Consider the following 20,790-nt stretch of genomic DNA (forward strand, 5'->3'; position numbering starts at 1 on the left):
AAAAGAGAGAAGGAGTGTTTATTATATTCATATTATTTCTCTCTCTCTCTCTCTCTCTTTTCTTTGTGAGAAGCTAAATTTGTAATTTATTCTCTATCTTGTAGGAGCTTCTCTAAGTGTTTCAAATTGTAATCCTTTCTTATCTTGTAGTGGTTACGCCTGATCCCTAAAAGGTAAGAGATTACACCTAACCCTTTAAAAGGTAGTGATATTTTAATCTTGTGATCATAGTTTTGACAATGACAAAATAAAGAAAGGTTCTTGATTTCAAAATTCAAAGTTAAATTTCAATCATAAAAAAAAAAATCAATTTCAAAAATCAAAGTAAATTTATTTTGATAATTACTTTGATAAAATTTTTGAATCTCAAAGCTTCAAGAGTGTTAGTTAAATATATATGTGTTTTGCTCATGTTTTAGGAGATTGGAAAAATAAAGAATTAAGTTTCAAAAGAATCTCCAAATATTGGCTTGAGGCATGAAGCAAGCATCTGTTGACTATCTCAAAAAATTTTGTCAACAGACAGAATACATGGTTTGAATCTGTCAACAGATAAGCAAGCATCTATCGACAGATAGTAAGCTTGCTCCTTGCTTTGTTTCTATTTTTGCCTCAATCTATTGACAAAGCCAAGGGTTCTGTAGACAGACAGAATGCATTTCATGCATCTGTCGACAGAAGTCCATCAATCTATCGACTACTCTTTATATATTAGCTTAAATCTGTCAACTAACTCAATATTTCTATAGACAGTTTGTTTCGCAGAATCTTGTAACGGCTAGTTTTTGGAGCATTAAATGCCTCTTAACTACAACCAATGGTTCAATTTTTGTCTCTACTCACCATTAACTATAAATAGGAGGCTGGTGGCTCATTTAAGATGCTCAGAAGAATTTATTGTTCATCTACCAAGTGTCTTAGAGATCTTATTGTGCTTACTTTGTCTTTCTCTCAATTTGATTGGTAGGGATTTTGTTGTATTCCTTTGATATATCATTTCAAAGCCTTTTATTTCTTTGAGAGAACTTGTAACTAAGAGGTAAATCTCTTAGAATCTCTCTTTCACATTTGTATTGAATTTCCTAGCAAGAGCTAGAGGGCCTACATTGTGTGTAGGAGGTTGTAATACCTAGTCTTTGAACTAGAAGACCTACTTGGCTCAAGTAAGGGGTTTTTAATGGATTCACTTCAAAATTATTAGTGAGGAGCTGATAGTGGACTAGGCTTGGTTAAGCCTAACCACTATAATTATTGGTGTTCTTGTGTGCTTGTATTCTATAATTTCTTTTCATTATCAAGCACCTATCTATTTCTCACTTGTTTCACATATCCATCTTTCATTGAAAAAGATTTTATAATTTTTATGTGTTGTAAGTCAATTGTAAAAATAACTAATTCACCCCCCTTCTTAGTGTGTGTCATAGCACTTCCATTCTATCAGGTAGTAGTTTCGATTGAGCCTTGAAAAATCGATTGTATTAGTTACTATTGAGCCTATAAAAAGTAGAGGTTACAGCTTCACTTGTGAAAAGCTGAGGTTATAGTTGAGCCTGCAAAAGTTATAGTGAATTGGTAAATCCTTGGTGAGGAGCCAAGGGATTGGAGTAGGCTTGTTGGTCAAATCACTATAAAAGTTTGTTGTGTGTTGCATTCTTTACTTCTTTCTTTTTAGCACTATCTTCATTCTTTCAGCAAGATTCATTTTACAACATCTTTGATTTTAGTTTTACAATTCACAGCAATAGTTTTATAGAAAATTAAAAGAAGCACTCCTTTTGTATTAAATTTGTTTTACTCTTTTTCATACCATTTTCTGTTAAACTTTATTTTAAAGCATTAGTTTTTATATACTGAAAAGTTCAAACTATTTTATTCAAAGAGTCATCAAAATTTAGAAATTTTTTTTAAAAACCCAATTCACCCCTCTTTTGGGTGTCTATTAGTTCTCATAGTTTCATTCACCATTCGGAGTATGGATCGACTAAGGCCCTTGTGTTTTCAAGGGTCTGAGTAGTCATTTGAAAACTGGTCAGAACAGTTGGATTGTTCAATGGAGTTGTTCAAGAGCTATGGTAAGCAAAAGGTTGCTACCTCAGGAAGATATTCAACCTCTTCACCAAAATCGAAATTGCTAGTAAGGTATACATTCTAACCCCCTATGGTTTGGTTTCGATTTTCATTTCATATGGTTGTCGATACTGGGTCTTGCAAGGTGTTCTTGTGCTTTATTTCCGCTGCGTATTATATGAGTTTTTGAAAAAAAATTGAAAACTGGTAAAACCCTTGCATAATACACCAAGTGTTGGAGTTAACCTTCAACTACCATTTCAATTGGCAGACCATGAACCTTAAGGGTGGCATTACAAAACCTATCCATATATTGATAGAGGGTCTCCTTGCCTCCTTGTCGAATGTTGAGGAGATATGTCATGTCTTTCTTCCTCCGATTATTAATAAAAGAAGCTTTGATAAACTCTACACTCAGCTATTCAAATGAGGATATGGATGCTTCAAGTAAATTATTGAACCAGGCTCGAGCATGTCCTACTAGGGTTTTTGAGAACGCCCCGTACATAATCTCATCCTCCTAATTGTGAAACATTATTAAGGATTCATAATTTTGAATGTGCTCGCAAGGGTTTTCCTTGCCGAAGTAGGGGGTTATTTGTGTCATCTTGAATTTTCTCGACAGAGGTTTCTCCAGTATGTCTGCAGTGAACAAGAACCTTCTTCATGGTAGTTCCTCTATAACTGGTAGTAGCTTTTTTTGTCCAAGCACCTCTCCGACCAACTTTCTCATATATTCCTGCATGTTAAATGTCATTGGATTATCCGTCTCTTTGTTTCTTTTCGTTGAACACCTTGTGGGTCTGCTGTTTCCTCCCGTTTGCATGCTTGCCATAGTTTCTTGATATCTTCCCTCCAGGGGCTTCGCCTGTCCTCTCCCATTCTTCAGCAATCCCCTTCCTGATCCTAATTTTGTAGTGGTGGGAAAGCTTGGGGATTAGTCTTCCGCGTGGGGTCTTGGCTAATTTCCATGATGAGGAGAGGACTGGGAGTGAATATCGAGTATGGATGAAAGTAAATTAATATCGCTACGAGGCAAGCAACGTAGTTCAAAAATTTTTAACTTTACCCCTATCCTAGCAATTGGATCAATGTCAAAATCAAAACATTCACATACATAATAAAATAAATCTAACCTTTATATTTCTGAGTCGTTCGCGGATTCAAGTTGTCCAAATGTCCATCCTTTAACTTGTGATACGCAGCATGAGTCTTTTAGTGAGGAGAGCAAAATAGGAGTGCTAGCTCCTTCTCTTTTTCGTGGCTTGTGTATGGACGGAAAGAACCTCCTCGTTTTAAATCGATGCAGAAATAAAATGGGAGAGAGTGAATGGCAACCTTTGTTTTTCAACTCTTGAGAAACAACAACACACAAACCTTGATACTTTGGGTAACCCCTAAAGGGGTATTTATAGAGAAGTAAGGCCTCCTAGGGTTTCCTAAACCCTAATGGATATAAGTCGTCCCTTTCTAGTCCAACTAGTAATTAATTAAATGGTTTTATCCTAGTCAAACTAGGAACTTAATTAAATGAGTCAAATCCAATTATATTAAGTTTAAATAAAATATTTGGTTCAAATTTAATTTAGCTCAAATATAATATTTAATTTAATATTTGGCCCAAATACTCTATTTAGCCCAAATATATATATATATATTTTATATCCTATTTGTACTCCAACAAATATAAGAAATTATTAAATTAGAAACTCCTTCCTAATTTAATCAATTGCCATTTTAGAAAACTTTTTCCTTTATGACGACCCCTCGTCAAATCAACATCATTACGTCTATTTGTTCTTTTTCTGTGAAAACCTACGACGACATAACTTGTCGAAGTGTCCTACTTAACCATACGTCCGTTCTCCTAGTTTAAGCTAGGGACTGTATCTTTTGCGTATAACTCATTAGGCTTTCGAATATGTTGGCAATGGGTCAATACTAACATATAAGACAAGATTGGCCTCTAGCAAGACATCATACCTACCCAATTATTCACAAGGATTCATAATCCATAAACAACCTTTCATGAGCATGGTTATCGTGTAATTTGATCCTCTCGTTAATGTATCTTCTATGATCTCAAGTCTGGCAATGTGTTGTTTGATTACGATCACATGAGTTTTCTTCGATCCTCCAGATATCGTCACTCAATAGAAAATGAATAAATAACTTCTTATTGATCTCTTTCACTATGGCCATGGATTTAAAGTGAATATCTACCGAAGGCACCTTAGATACATCATTCTCTTTCAAGAGATAGACGAGTCCCATCTTGGTTATACACTTATCTCCATAAGCCTCACGACATGTCCAACGATCACCCATGTGTAGCCTTTGTTTAGACCCATCGTAACGATGTCAAAGTATACCAGTCTTCTTATGAGATGATCATGACAACCTTAGCTCCAAGGATTAGTTACACCCATCTCGTATGAGAATTCCATTAACATATAACCAAAATGGATTCTCATGGTGAGTCATGTCCAATAACATGTTCTCTAATATTGGTCACCTATACACGTGTCTAGGCATCCCCATGCCTATGGATGTGAGACCCTTAATGCTATCAAATAACAAAAACATAGCACATACAAGTCTTACCGCAATTGTCAATGTCCATTTTTAACATTGCTACGACTTGGGACATTTAATAATGTCTATGATGTAACGACCAGTTAGAGAGCCTAGATTTTTCTGAGATTTATTTATTATTTTTGGGTTAATATAATTTTTCCAAATAAATAATTAATGTGGTATTTTAGAAATATTAAATTGTGAGGATGACATTAAATGGGATTTAGAAAAAATATATAAGGACAAGAAGGTAATTCAAAAATTTATCTAATATTTTAAGGATAATTAGAGAAATAAGGGGATTGATGATAACCAATGTGAGGATTAAGTTTGAAATTATTCAAGTTGTTAAAGAATAAGGACTCCATGAAAATTAAGAGTTATGAGCATCTAAGGCTTCTTATATATATATAATCTCATAAACCATAACCTTCTTCACGTCACCAGAGGAAGAAGAGTGGAAGAAGTTGCAAACACTGTGAGATTTCTTCATAGGAGATTTTGGGTTCAATCCAGTCAAGAAAATCACAAGGTAAGTTCGTCTCTCTGTAATCCTTTCTTACATGTTCATGTTTAACATTAGTTCTCAGATTTTCAAAACTTTTCGTTCTGGTTCTCAGGTCTTTATCAATTAATATATATATATATGCACGTACAGTGAGTTCTCGGGAAAGTCATGCGATTTTCCTTATAGCTATTCCTTCCAATATGATCGTTGAATCATTCTTGAGATTATTTCATATCGATTGGGATTTGTTCTCCCAAGTTTCTTTCAGAATGGTGTAGAGATGATAGGTTTGTTGCAAAATATAGAAACTGTTCGTAAGTTTAATTTCTAATGATGATCCATACATCTAGATGAGAATCCCCATATCTAGATGATTTTGTTTAAATTCTATGAATGACATCTAGATGGCTTGATTGACTTCTGTGAGTGACATCCAGATGGTTTGGGAGACATCTGAATGGTTTATTCATTGTTTGTGAGTGATATCTGAATGGCTTGGGAGACATCCGGATGGTTTATTTGATGATTGTGAGTGACATTCGAATGTTCTCCTATAACATCTGAATATCTTGGTGAGTCATCCGAATGCCTTGAGATCATATCCGAATATGTTGTGAGAACCATCCAGATAAGTTTCATCACATTCGAATGCCATTTATAATATCCGAATGCAATACAGTATATACGTGAGTAACATCTGGATGCCCATATATAACATCTAAATGCCTTCCCTCACATCCGAATGCCCTTTTCCTCCCATCTGAGTGTAAGTATATACGTATGTGTGTGATATTCGGATGCCTTGAGATCACATTCGAATGGACCTTACATTGTTTAAGCCTCTTATTCGAATAGACTATGTCATATTCGGATGTGTGAGCCATGTATTCAAATGCTATCATATGATATCCGAATACCTTTGAATTTTAAAATCCTTGTATTCGAATGCCTTCCTCTTATATCCGAATAATCTTCATGATATTCGAATGAGTCTCCTAGTGAATCCTAATGCAAGCTATTATCTAAATAAAAGATTAAATACTCACAAATATTGGAATTTGATGCTAAAATGTGATAAGTCTAACATGCCCATGCCATAAATCATAACTCGTAAAATCATTGTATTCCAATATATTGATGATGATTACATGACATGCTTAGCATTATTATGTGACATGTATGATATTATGTGCATACATCTTGGTATGAGCACGGAGCATACTTTATGTGGACCACTTCATATTCTGTGTGAGCATATATATGAGCATTGTATTGTAGCATGCGCGCGAGGTGACTCAGTCCGCGGGGATCCCGTAAGTTTCAATTTCTGTGTCGCTCGCCTAGTGATGACCAAGGGGCTAGGGGCGCAAGGCCCACAGTATGTGCTTATAGTTTTTATGGTTGCAGGTTTCAATTCAAGTAGATATGTATTTCAAATTATGTGGGCCTATGGGCCGAAGTTTCTTACCTACATTTTTACAATTTATGTGCATTGATATCTTATATATGCAACCATATAATGATTATTAATCCCTCAGTGTAAGACTAGTTAGTACTTCATGAGTATCGATATTTTTTGATTTAGCTACAATTTTATTCCATGATTATTACTTGTTGAGCCTTGTGGCTCACCTTGTATTCTTCACCATTCCAAGTCCTAGTGGGGGAGTTCTAGACGTGGGGCCTAGAAGTGTCAAACAATAGAGTGTGTATGGGGAGCTGCTCAAGAACAAAAGATGTCTGGGAGTTATTTTGTGTGTCTTGTGATTTTAGGAGTAATTTTATATTTTTAGTCGAGGGATTACCTTAGTCAGTGGTTATTGTTTTCAGTTTATATTGATTCTCTTATAGATCAAAGTTTTGTTACAGCACGAATGAGATGTTTTCAGTTATGATTAGTCAAGTTATTTAAGACTCCAGATTTTAGATTCATAACGAGTATTTATTTTATCTCTTTTCCCAGTAGCACTTTTTCCCTAGCGGCTCTAGGAGAGGGGGTGTTGCATATAAACTATGATGCATCATCTCACATCTTTATAGATTAATCACAGTATACATCATATGGACTTCTATCTAGTATCATCCGGTTATTACAATAATAACAAGAAACTAATAGAACGACTTCTTGTGAAATTGAATAACTCTTTATTCAATAATAAATATGATTGTAATTGTCAGTGTACAATATGCCCAATCTGTTGGGTATAGAACACCTATACTAATAGTGGCCTCCCAATAAGAGTTGACCTCCACATTTCCTTATGGAACTCACCATGGCTGTGCAATTTTTAGTACGAATCTCCTTAAAGTTGTTGGCAATGCCTCAATAGGCATAATATTCTGTATTATCCTAGTCATGTCTCAAAGCACCTTCATCCCCTCAATGTGTTGTCGTCGTAGGGCTTCATATTTTGCCCGAGAAACCATAGGTTGTGCCTGTTGAGAGGTGCCAGGATAATTAACAAGATAACCATAAGGATTTACCCTTAATGGGTCTTAAAAGATCGATAAGGGTGGTTGAGTCCCCATCTATCGCTAGGGGTCTTGTGGAGTTGGATGAGTTCCCACTGGATGTTAGGGATCCAAGGGAGTTGGATGAGTACCCCCTTGTTACTGATAGTCTAGTTAAGGTGGGTGTGTTCCCATCGAATGCTGAGAGTCTCGCAAAGGTGGGCGAGTCTCCATGCCTTGGGAGAGAGTATGTCGATTGCCTTTGGTATTTGCCATCAATAATGATCTTTGTTTAGCTTTTTGTTCTATTTCCCACAGAAAGCTCCAATTGTTGTCAGTCTCAATACAATAATTAATTTGTAGTGCGAGAAAGTGGGCTTTAGATTAAAATGATCCCAAAAGTTTCAAGTTTGAGAATAAGTGATCCTAAGACTTGTTTAAACATAGATGATTAGGAGACTTGTAAGTCTGGATGCTGATTATGATGAGACCTATAAATCTGGGTAATGATGATTAAGAGACCTGTAAGTCTGGGTGCTGATGATTAGGAGACTTGTAAGTCTGGGTACTGATGATCAAGAGACCTGTAAGTCTAAGAGATGATCCTGAGAGTCTTGTGGTGATCAGATGCCTTGATAACTGAGTGCCCCGATGATCAGGTGCCCTCTTGATGACTAGATTCCTTGTTGTTCAAGTACCTTCTTGTTAACTGGATGCCTTGCTAATTAGGTGCCCTACTAAGATGAGAAATTGGTTAGAGGCAATGGTGGGTCCCGCGCAAACCCTCCTATACCTAAGTCAATTTTCAAGTGCTTGACCACAAAAATGGAGTCTGAGAGTTGAAGTCCACTTTCCTGAAGGAGGAAATTGCTCCTATATTTATAGAGGAGGGATCTCATTATAATACCCTATATTTTTGTGAAGATGACACGTATTTTAAGTGAGTTTAAAATACCGAAAATATGTTTGAATTGGCAACGAGTGACCGAATCAGTCGTAGGGAGTACCCTAGAGCTTAGATACCTAAGGTTAAAGGTATATTTTTTATGAGCGTCTCGAAGCGAGATTAATGACGCTGAAAGAAATCAAATCAAAAATGGTTTTCAATTAAGCTAAGTTGTAGCCTAAAAAGAGCGAATGATGGTAAGGGGCTTCCGAAAAATCGTATATATTGAGTAATTTTGAGTTATTAATTTTGGGATTTTAAATATCTCGATAAATTTGATGTTTGAGGGTGTAATTGTAATTAGAAAATTATCCAAATGAAATAAGGATAAAAATTAAGAGCTTATGTGGTAAAATATTAAAGTTGAGGACTTGAAATAAGGGCTAAAGTGTTATTTGGGAGAAGTTTGGGGTTTTAGCTTGGATTTCAAAAGTTCAATTCATTCTAGTTTTGGATTTCAAAAGCCACTCAATTATGGCTTTGAGTCTTCGGAGTCCATGGCTAAGATTTTGACAAGTGGCATAATGTGATTGGTTGGAGAAATCTATAAAAAGGCACAATGGGTTGTTCTCAAATCATTCCAAACAACTTTGAGAGTTGAGGCACTCTAAGAGGAGGAGCTTTCTCTAGAGAGAGAGAAGGAAGTTCGGCAAGGAGGCGGGAAGAAAGCGGCGAAGAACGAGCCTCGTCGGAGTTACGATCCTTCATCGGAATTCGCCAAAATCAGTCAGAAAAATACCAAGATAAGTCTGATTTTTTTTTTTTTGATAATCTTGTAGAGGGGGAAGAGAGGGTCGCGTAGGTTCAAATGGGGGTCAAATCGGAGTTAAAATGAGGAAGTTATGGCCGAAATACCAACCCGAGCCGAAGCAATCCGAGACTGCTGTGCAGCACGTGAGATACACGCGGCAGATAATATCTGCGCATGAGGGCGCGTGAAGGGTCATTTTTCCATGAAATTTTCCAATTATGCCCCTACTTTAATGCCTCTCAATCCTATGTAAAAATATTTAAGGTTAGGTTTACCGAAACACATGTTTTCTACAGAAACCTAGGCCGTTTACTGTGAAATTATACCGTCGAAGAGATAAACTAACAAGGTGAGACTCCTATACTCCAAATCCTATTTTTTATTCTCTTATGAGAGACTCCTATTGCATGAGACGTGTTTCATGAAGTTCTTACACATAAACGCTTGTTATTCTCTTACGTGAAATCATGATGCATATATAAAATGTATTTTTTTGAAAATTATATGCTATTGGCTTTTTAATTGTTGCATTTATAAAATTCGTGTGGCCATATTGTTGTACCAATTTGTTGTTCGCCGAGGGTAAAAGTCGGATATCCCTCGAGAGGCACTATGCATGCGCCATCGAGAAAGCTCTCGTGGGGAAGACCGTGAGCCTAAGGAACAACGGATGTGGTGCTTGCATGAGTGCTATGAAGCCAGGCTAAAGTGACATGGTTAGGGACCTCTCGAGAGGCATTATGCGTGCACCATTGAGAAAGCTCTCGTTGGAGGAGGCTAACATGTTCACGAGGCACTTCGGAGTAGTTCTCGTTGTCTTCTCATACATTTTATACCTGATTATGCATCGATATAAACTATTTTTGGAGTTTCTCACTAGAAGATTCATCTTCTAATTGGACTATGTCCTTGGAATATTCAAACGTTCCAGGTTCGACGAGCGGCTCTAAGGGAAAGGAGGTAGCTGAAGAATAAGTTTAATTTGCTGTCTATAGCATGTTTAGAATATTTTCATTTATATGCGAACCTATGTATGTCTCGGATATGTTTAAGACGTTCAGTTATATCTTGTGAGAGATGATGTCCATGTAATTCATTTTGTAAATGTCTTGAACAATTTTATGATAAATAAAGTATTATGGTTGAGAACCATATCAGGTTCGATCTAGCTTCCGCATTCTAGATTTTAACGCCTATCTTACATATTCGATTATTGAGTTTGTTAAGCTGAGAAGGTGAAAATTAGGGTTTCTGGGATATTGTATGATGTATGACAGTTATTGTGATATGAAAAATTTTTATATTCCCGAAATCCTAAGTTATAACACGCTCAAGAAAATTGGGGTGTTATAGTTGGTATCAGAGCGAACCTAAGGAAAAGTTCGCATATGGCTAGATGAGTAAAGCTACTGTAAGTTTTGGGAATTAGGTTAGGATTTTTGAAATATTTAGTGGCATACTCTTGTTGCTTATTCAAATTGAATTGTGCCATGCTGTGATGATTTAATAGATCGCCCTGTCTTCTTGCCAGATGGTGAATACAAGAAGGAATAGGCACGAGAGAGGCAATGGTGAAGAAAGCAACACCAACCCACACCCAGGAGGTGGTATGGGAGGTCAAAGAGATGCACAAGCTGACGTTGGTGAAGGCCGGATTGATCGAATCGAGAGAATCCTAGAAGGCATGGCTGGGCGAATTTTAGAGTTGCAGCCCGAGCAAAGAAGAGTAGATTCCTTGGAGAGGTATCTACGACAAAATTCGCTAGTGTTTTAAAGAAAATCGGCAGATGACCCCGCAATCAGTGAATACTGGTTGGACCAGACTGAGAAGATCTTATAAAGATTAAGAATCCTGAATGAGGACAAGGTCAAGTGTGCGACCTATACGTTGGAAGAGGAAGCTACTCAATGGTGGAGGTCTATGCAGCGAGCGATACCTAATCGGACAGAATCTTAAGGGTTAGCAACAGATATAGAATTGGGGGAGGCACCCCAGATGTCGTGGGAACGGTTTAAGGAGCTGTTCAACGGGAAATTCTTTCCCACTTGCTGGAAGTTGGCTAAAGCTTGAGAGTTTATGAACTTACGCCAAGGGCCAAATATGTCTGTGGCCCAATATAAGGATGAATTTTTGCGGTTAATCAAGTATATGTCGCTGTATGGGACGGACGATGTGGAGAAGGGATGAAAATTCCTACAAGGCTTGCGAATCGAATTTCAACAGCTGATGAGCTTGGTCCATGTGGAGTCTTATGCAGACATAGTTTTCAAAGCTATGACGGCTGAGGAGAATATGACACGGGTGGCAAAACTAAAGGCCACAATTGTTCAAGCTGGAGGACAATCAGAGAAATCCCACTCGACTATGGGACCTCAGGATGGGAAGATCGTGAAAAAGGGCAAGGCGTGCTTTAAATGCAAGAAGAGGCACCCGGGCTAAAGGTGCAATGGCCAAAGTATTGTCTGTTACACCTGTGGACAACCCGGGCATACTTCTAGAAATTGCTCGAAGGGAATGGTCCAAGAAGGTAAAGCTATAGCAGCAACACCAGTGAGCGTGATATGCTACAATTGCAACCAGTACGAGCACATCTCGAGGAATTGCCCGAAGAAGAAAGAGCAGCTGCTAAAGATTGAAGAAGGAAAAGGGACCAGGCAGGGGCGAGTTTATAATTTGATCAATGAGGACGTAGAAGCGAACCCTGCAGTTATCCAAGGTACTCTTTTCATTTTGGATACTCCTGTGCATGCATTGATAGATCCAGGGTCTACTCATTCTTTTATATCGCATGCTTTGGCTGGGAGTTTGAGAGTAGAAACCGAGTCTATGGGGGTGTCTTATGGTGATTTCGACACCTATGGGTAAGAGTATGAAGTCCTCAGAAATGGTGAGGGGATGCGAAATTAGCCTGAGTAATGTTCGATTCCAGGCTGATCTGATTCTATTAGAAGTATATGACTTTGACGTAATCTTGGGGATGGACTTCTTGTCTAAGTACAACGCCAATATAGACTGTCGTAGGAAGATAATGACCATAAGAAAACCCGAGGGAGGGTGGGTCAAATTTCGGGGACAAGGCGACCCTGAGGTCGTAAAAATGATTTCAGCAATGAAGGCTGCAAAGCTATTGAGCCGATGAGCTCATGGATTCACAGCTTATGCTCAATTAGAAGAAAGAAAGGTACTGAAACTCAATGAGGTGCGAGTGGTACGAGAATATGATGACGTGTTTCCAGAAGAATTATCGGGACTACCTCCACCTCGGGAAATCGAGTTCTCAATTGAGTTAGTGCCAGGAACCTAGCCAATATCAATTCCGCCATATCGAATGGCTCCGGCGGAGATGAAAGAATTGAAAAGTCAGTTATAGGAGTTGACTGATAAATGGTTCATTAGGCTAAGCACGTCGCCATGGGGCACACTAGTGCTATTTGTGAAGAAGAAAGACGGGAATCTAAGAATGTGCATTGAGCATTGACCACCGTCAGCTAAATAAGGCCACTATAAAGAACAAGTATCTGCTCCCAAGGATAGACGAGTTGTTTGATCAGCTACAGGGAGCAAAGGTGTTCTCGAAGATCGATTTGAGATCCGGATATTATCAGCTGAGAATTAAACCCGATGATGTTCCGAAGACGGCATTTCGGTCGAGGTATGGCCATTTTGAGTATTTTGTAATGCCATTCAGATTAACTAACGCTCCAGCAGCATTTATGGATCTTATGAATAGAGTGTTCAAGCCCTATTTGGATCGGTTTGTGATCATCTTCATAGATGATATATTGGTGTATTCTTCGAATGAGAATGACCACGAGGAGCACTTGAGAATAGTGCTAGGAACCCTCAGGAAACACCAATTATATGCCAAGTTCTCGAAGTGCGAGTTCTGGCTATCCCAAGTGGCGTTTCTTGGGCATGTGATCTCAGCCGAAGGAATCTCAGTGGATCCAGCTAAGATTGAGGCTGTTCGAGGATGGAAGCAGCCAACGTGCGTAACCGAAGTACGAAGCTTTTTGGGATTGGCAGGCTACTATCAAAGATTCGTGGAAGGGTTTTCGAAGATAGCTGAACCTATGACGAAGCTCATACGGAAGGAGGTAAAATTCAAATGGACTGCAAAGTGCGAGGAAAGCTTTCAAGAGATCAAGGATAGACTGACCTCTGCACCTGTGCTGGCAATGCCTAGTGGGCCCGGTGGATATGTTGTATACACCGATGCCTCGAAGGTTGGTTTGGGATGTGTATTGATGCAGCATGGTCGGGTAATCGCATATGGATCACGCCAGTTGAAGAGACACGAAGTAACTACCCAACACACGACTTAGAGCTGGCAGCGGTGGTATATGCTCTGAAGCTATGGAGGCACTACCTATACGGAGAGACGTTCGATGTATTCACAGACCACAAAAGTCTAAGGTATGTGTTCTCGCAGAAAGAGTTGAACATGAGGCAGCGAGGATGGATGGAGTTCTTGAAGGACTACGACTGCACCATCTTGTATCACCCGGGGCGTGCCAATGTGGTAGCTGATGCTTTGAGTAGGACTGTGCCTACTGTTATGGCCGGGTTGATGGCCCAGGAGTGGCTGTTGATTGAGGCTTTTAGCCTGATGACGGTGAGTGTAGTATCAAAGGGATCTTCTGTCCTAGTAGCTGGCCTGGCGGTTCGACTAGATCTAGAGACCAAAATATAGGAGGCTAATGGGAGTGACTGACGTATACGTCTATGGGTAAACGATCAAGGCCAGCCCAAGAGTTCAGATTTTGAGATGCGAAATGGCATTCTCAGGTTTCGGGGTAGAGTGTACGTGTCAAACCTTCTGGAGTTGAGGCAGAAAGTTTTGGATGAAGCCCACAGAGCTAAGTACACCATGCACCCAGGAGCCACGAAAATGTATCGAGATTTTTGGGAAATCTACTGGTGGCCTGGGATGAAGGCCAGCGTGGCTAGGAGGGTGGCGCAATGTGATATATGCCAAAGGGTAAAGATTGAGCACCAAAAACCTGCAAGATTGATGAGACCTTTGGAAGTTCCCGAGTGAAAATGGGAACATATCACAATGGATTTCGTGACAGGATTTCCAAAGAGTCGAAGGGGCTATGATGCCATTTGGGTGGTGGTAGACAGGTTGACAAAGTCAGCGCATTTCCTGCCTATAAGGATGGATCAACCGGTACGAAAATTTGCAGAGCAATACGTGAAGGAAATCATACAACTCCATAGTGCGCTGGTAAGTATAGTTTCAGATTGGGACCCGAGATTCACCTTGAGGTTTTGGGAGAGTTTGCAGGAATGCATGGGGACGCAGCTAAAATTGAGTATGGCTTATCATCCCCAGACTGATGGGCAATCAGAGAGAACAATTCAAACGCTTGAAGATATGTTGAGATCCTGTGCCCTTAATTTTGGAGGAAATTGGGAAGAGCATCTTCCATTGGTAGAATTCGCGTACAATAATAGTTACCATGGCAGCATCTGGATGGCTCCTTATGAGGCTTTGTATGAAAGAAAGTGTCGGTCACCCATCTGTTGGACCGAAGTAAGGGAACGACAGATGTTAGGGCCCGAACTTGTGCAACAGACTACCGATAAGATTCGAGTAATCCAAGAGAGAATCCGAGTGGCGCAAAGCTGACAAAAATCTTACGCAGATCAAAAAAGAAGGGTTCTAAAGTTCGAGGTGGGAGATCTAGTGTATCTCAAGGTATCACCCCAGCATTTGGTGACGCGTGGAAGCGGTAAAGGAAAGCTGAAGCCAAGGTACATAGGACCATATCCGATTGTGGAAAGAGTCGGACCTTTGGCTTATCGATTAGAGCTTCTGCCTAGCTTGTCTAGGATTCATAATGTGTTCCATGTCTCCCAACTTCGAAGGCATGTGCCAGATCCAACTCTCGGAGTTTGGGTGGAGACAATTGAGCTAAGGAATGACTTGACCTACCCAGAGTCACCTGGAGCAATTTTAGATTGCCGAACTCAAGTGTTGCGAAATAAAGAGATACCATTAGTGAAGGTTCAGTGGGGAAAGCACTCGGATGACGAGGCAACCTGGGAACTTGAGGAAACAATTAAAAGAAATATCCTCATTTGTTAGAGGAAATGGAAATAGAGTAGGAAGTTTTTATATTTTCTTCCAGAAATTGTATTTCAGAATGCAATAATTATTTAACCTTCAATAATGTTGAGTATGTTTCAAATTTCAAGGACAAAATTCTTTTAAGGAGGGGAGAATATAATACCCCATATTCTTGTGAAGATGCCACATATTTTAAGTGAGTTTAAAATATCGAAAATATGTTTGAATTGGCAACGAGTGACCGAATCAGTTGTAAGGAGTACCCTAGAGCTTAGATACCTAAGGTTAAAGGTATATTTTTTATGAGCGTCTCGTGGCAAGATTTATGACGCTGAAAGAAATCAAATCAGAAATGGTTTTCGGTTAAGCTAAGTTGTAGCCTAAAAAGACCGAATGATGGTAAGGGGCTTCCGAAAAATCGTATATATTGAGTAATTTTGAGTTATTAATTTGGGGATTTTAAATATCTCGATAAATTTGATGTTTGAGGGTGTAATTGTAATTAGAAAATTATCCAAATGAAATAAGGATAAAAATTAAGAGCTTATGTGGTAAAATATTAAAGTTGAGGACTTGAAATAAGGGCTAAAGTGTTATTTGGGAGAAGTTTGGGGTTTTAGCTTGGATTTCAAAAGTTCAATTCATTCTAGTTTTGGATTTCAAAAGCCACTCAATTATGGCTTTAAGTCTTTGGAGTCCATGGCTAAGATTTTGACAAGTGGCATAATGTGATTGGTTGGAGAAATCTATAAAAAGACATCATGGGTTGTTCTCAAATCATTCCAAACAACTTTGAGAGTTGAGGCACTCTAAGAGGAGGAGCTTTCTCTAGAGAGAGAGAAGGAAGTTCGGCAAGGAGGCGGGAAGAAAGCGGCGGGAACGAGCCTTGTCGGAGTTACAATCCTTTGTCGGAATTCACCAAAATCTGTCAGAAAATAGCGAAGTAAGTCTGATTTTTTTTTTTTTTTTTTGATAATCTTATAGAGGGGGAAGAGAGGGTCGCGTAGGTTCAAACGGGGGTCGAATCGGAGTTAAAATGAGGAAGTTATGGCCAAAATACCAACCCAAGGCGAAGTAGTCCGAGACTGCTGTGCAGCGCGTGAGATACACGCGCTGGATAATAGCTGCGCGTGAGGGCACATGGCTATTCTTCTTGGGGCACGTGAGGGCGCGTGAGGGGTCATTTTTTCATGAAATTTTCCAATTATGCCCCTACTTTAATGCCCCTCAATCCTATGTAAAAATATTTAAGGTTAGGTTTACCGAAACACATATTTTCTACAGAAACCTATGCTGTTTGCTGTGAAATTATACCGTTGAAGAGATAAACTAACAAGGTGAGACTCCTATACTCCAAATCCTATTTTTTATTCTCTTATGAGAGACTTCTATTGTATGAGAATGTTTCGTGAAGTTTTTACACATAAACGCTTGTTATTCTCTTACGTAAAATCATGATGCATATATGAAATGTATTTTTCTAAAAATTATATGCTATTGGCTTTTTAACTGTTGCATTTATAAAATTCGTGTGGCTATACTGTTGTACCAATTTGTTGTTGGCCGAGGGTAAAAGTTGGATATCCCTCGAGAAACGCTATGCGTGCGCCATCGAGAAAGCTCTCGTGGGGAAGACCGTGAGCCTAAGGAACAACGGATGTGGTGCTTGCATGAGTGCTATGAAGTCGGGCCAAAGTGACATGGTTAGGGACCTCCCGAGAGGCGCTATGCGTGCGCCATTGAGAAAGCTCTCGTTGGAGGAGGCTAACGTGTTCACGAGGCACTTCGGAGTAGTTCTCGTTGTCTTTTCATACATTTTATACCTGATCATGCATCGATATAAACTATTTTTGGAGTTTCTCACTAGAAGATTCATTTTCTAATTGGACTATGTCCTTGGAATATTCAAACATTTCAGGTTTGACGAGCGGCTCTAAGGGAAATGAGGTAGCTGAAGAATAAGTTTAATTTGTTGTCTATAGCATGTTTAGAATATTTTCATTTATATGCGAACCTATGTATGTCTCGGATATGTTTAAGACGTTCAGTTATATCTTGCGAGAGATGATGTCCATGTAATTCATTTTGTAAACGTCTTGAACAATTTTATAATAAATAAAGTATTATGGTTGAGAACCATATTAGGTTCGATCTAGCTTCCGCATTCCAGATTTTAACGCCTGTCTTAGCTATTCGATTATTGAGTTTGTTAAGCTGAGAAGGTGAAAATTAGGGTTTTTAGGATATTGTATGATGTATGACAATTATTGTGATATAAAAAAATTTTATATTCCCGAAATCCTAAGTTATAACACGCTCAAGAAAATTGGGGTGTTACACTCATCCTCCTAGTCGTGAAGCAGCATCAAGGACTCGAGGGTGTAGGTGACGCGAGAATAGGTCACTCGGTTATTTTGCACTCGTTTTGTCAATGCCTCTTTCAGTTAAGACACATTCCATCGGCACACACTTTACTCTGAGCATTCATGCTCGCATGCAATTTTAGCTCACCGTCTGTTGTTGTGTTTTCCATTTTCTCGATTAAAGTGCTTGCTTCTTCAATATAATCCTAAACATTAGATCTTCATACTATCTTCTCACAAATTCCCTATCGACCATTCAATTGATTCCAAGATCTCAATTGCTAAGCTTCACATTAGTTATTACATGTTGTTGTATTTTCCTATATTTTTAGTATAGCTGGAAGTAGTAGTTTATGATTGTGGTAATTAGTTTCATGTTGTTAGTTTTGTTGTTATATTGGTTCGACCTATTTAAACTTTATTTTTGGGCAATTATTAAAAATGAGAATTAAAGGTATTTTTCCATACTTTCCTACTCAACAGTAGTTAATTAATTTTCCAACTCCACATCTTCAATTAATTAATTGGTAAGGCTTCACATTAGTTAATTGATTTTCTAGCTCCACATCTTGGATTAATTAATTAGTTTCTAAGTTCCACAACTTCAATTGCCAAGGCTTCACATTAATTAATTGATTTCACAATCTCAATTGCCAAGGGTTCAACCAATTAATTTCCAGCCCGTTAGTCTCTTAGGGTATCGTCATTCAAGAAGAGGGTGAATTGAGTGATTAATTTTTTTTTTAATTTTAATAAATATTTTTATTATTAATTTTATTGAAGAATATATATTTGATAAATATAATAAATTATGTTTGAGATTAATAATAAATGTAAGCCACAAGATATAGCAACAATAAATAAAACGAGGTACAAGACAATTTATAGTGGTTCAGTGTCTCTATACACATCTAGTCCACTTTTCCAAGATATAATCACTATTGGGGAACCACTAAATCAATTTCACCAAACTTTCCACACTTCTCACATTGGATACTAGATATACACCTGGATTATAAGGAGTTTTAGTCAACCACTACACCAAGCTTTTCACCCTAGCTTACATTGGAAATTAGATTCACCTAAATTTTAACGGTTTTATGAAACCTATACAATCCATAACAATAGTTTAAAAGTTTACAAATAATTATCTAAACTTGGACACAAATAAATAAGCAATTAAGAAAAATTATACAAGGAAAATGAAATATAAATAAAGTAAATAAATTTGTAATCTCAAATGGAGAAGTTCGAATTTATCGTAGAAGACTTGAAATTTTTTTTCTCTCTTATCTTGTGGCTCTTCGGTGGATGTGCAATAATGTTTCTAGAGTATTAAATTGCTTGAATGTTTTTCTTTAGATCATTTAAGAGCTTTCAGGTGGTTTGAATATACAGTGAAAGCACTTGGATGTCTCAAAAATGAGTTTGGGCTATTTATAGGAATTCTGAAAAAAAAAAAAATTGTTCAAAACAATTGAATTTTTTGTTCACAATTGTCGAATTATTGTTCACAACATTTGAAATACTGTAGCGCACTGTAAAGTATTATAGCAACAGTGAAAAAAATTAATTTTTGGTCCAAATTTTAAAGAAAAATATTTGTATGAATTTTTACTTATTTCAAAAATAATTTTAATGGAAAATACTAATTTTGATAATACATATATTATGCCAAAATATTTTATAAATTAATTGAAAATAATTAGGTACAAAATATCATTTTTGTTAATCATCAAAACTGTATTAAAAATTAAATAGAGTAAGTTGGCACAACATAGCCTTGTTCGTGTATACGAATTTGCTAGTTTGCCATTTTTTGTGGCCGAAGGGACTTCATAACCGAGTGGGTGAACACCCATTCGGTTATTTATATATTTGGATGTAGCATCACCACCCACTCAGTTATAATCGTGTGGGTCGCCCACTTTCTCGGCTAACTTGTGTTGATTTTTGGGTTACATTCAATCTTCTGGCAGCACACTCATCTTACTTAGCTATATTATTTGATTGCGAATTTTTCTTGTCACTTTGATTTTTTTTTGCGAAGTCGAATGAATTATTGGGAGTAACAATTGCTCCCCATTTTTGTCTTTGGTGTTAGCCATCAAGAGTGATCTTTGCTTAGTTACTCAGATAGTACCAATTGTGTTGTCTTAATACAACAATTAATTTATAGTGTGAGTGAGTAGGCTTTAGCTTAAAATGATCCCCGAGAGTTTCAAGTTTGAGTACAAGTGATCTTGAGACTTGTTTGAATGTAGATGATCAGGAGACTTGTAAGTTTGGATATTCATGATTAGGAGACCTGGAAGTCTAGATGCTAATGATTAGGAGACCTGTAAGTTTGAGAGCAAATGATCTTGAGAGTCTTTTGTTGATCAAATTCCTTGATGACTGAGTGCCTTGATGATAGGGTGATCTCCTGATGACTAAGAGTCCTAATGATTAGGTGTCATCTTGATGATTAGATGCCTTATCATTTAGGTGCCTTCTTGTTGACTGGGTGCCTTTCTAATCAGGTGCCCTGTTGAGATGAACAACTGGTTAGGAGAGCAAGTGGGTGTCACTGTGCAAACCCTTTGGTGTGTGAGTCAGTCTTCAAATGCTTAAGCGCAAAAATGGAGTTTAAGAGTAGGACTCCATTTCCTTGAAGGAGAAAATGGCTGCCCTATCTATAGAGGAGGGAGAGAGGGGACACATGGTGGCAAACCCACGTTTCTAGGATAACATATTCTCGACATATTCCTAGCATATATTTTTTTTAAATTTTGAAATATTCATGTGGGTCCTCAAGAGGGTCTTGGAAAGAGGCTCCTAGGCTTGGTTTGGGGGATTCCTTGGGAAGGTCTCTTGGTTGCAAGAGAGGCTCTCGGGAGTGACGGATCACATGACCGGGCTTGGAAAAGTTGGTGGCTGAACTTTGATGAACATGATTGAGTGGAGTGCACTCCACTCGGTCATGGCCGAGTGAAGGTCTTTCAACTCAGCCTTGTAATTTCTTCTAGCATTCTTTTCTCTTGTGCTTGCTTTGATGATTTATTGATCGG

The sequence above is a fragment of the Diospyros lotus genome, chromosome 15 (assembly GCF_014633365.1).
Source record: "Diospyros lotus cultivar Yz01 chromosome 15, ASM1463336v1, whole genome shotgun sequence".
In the NCBI taxonomy this organism is placed as follows: domain Eukaryota; kingdom Viridiplantae; phylum Streptophyta; class Magnoliopsida; order Ericales; family Ebenaceae; genus Diospyros; species Diospyros lotus.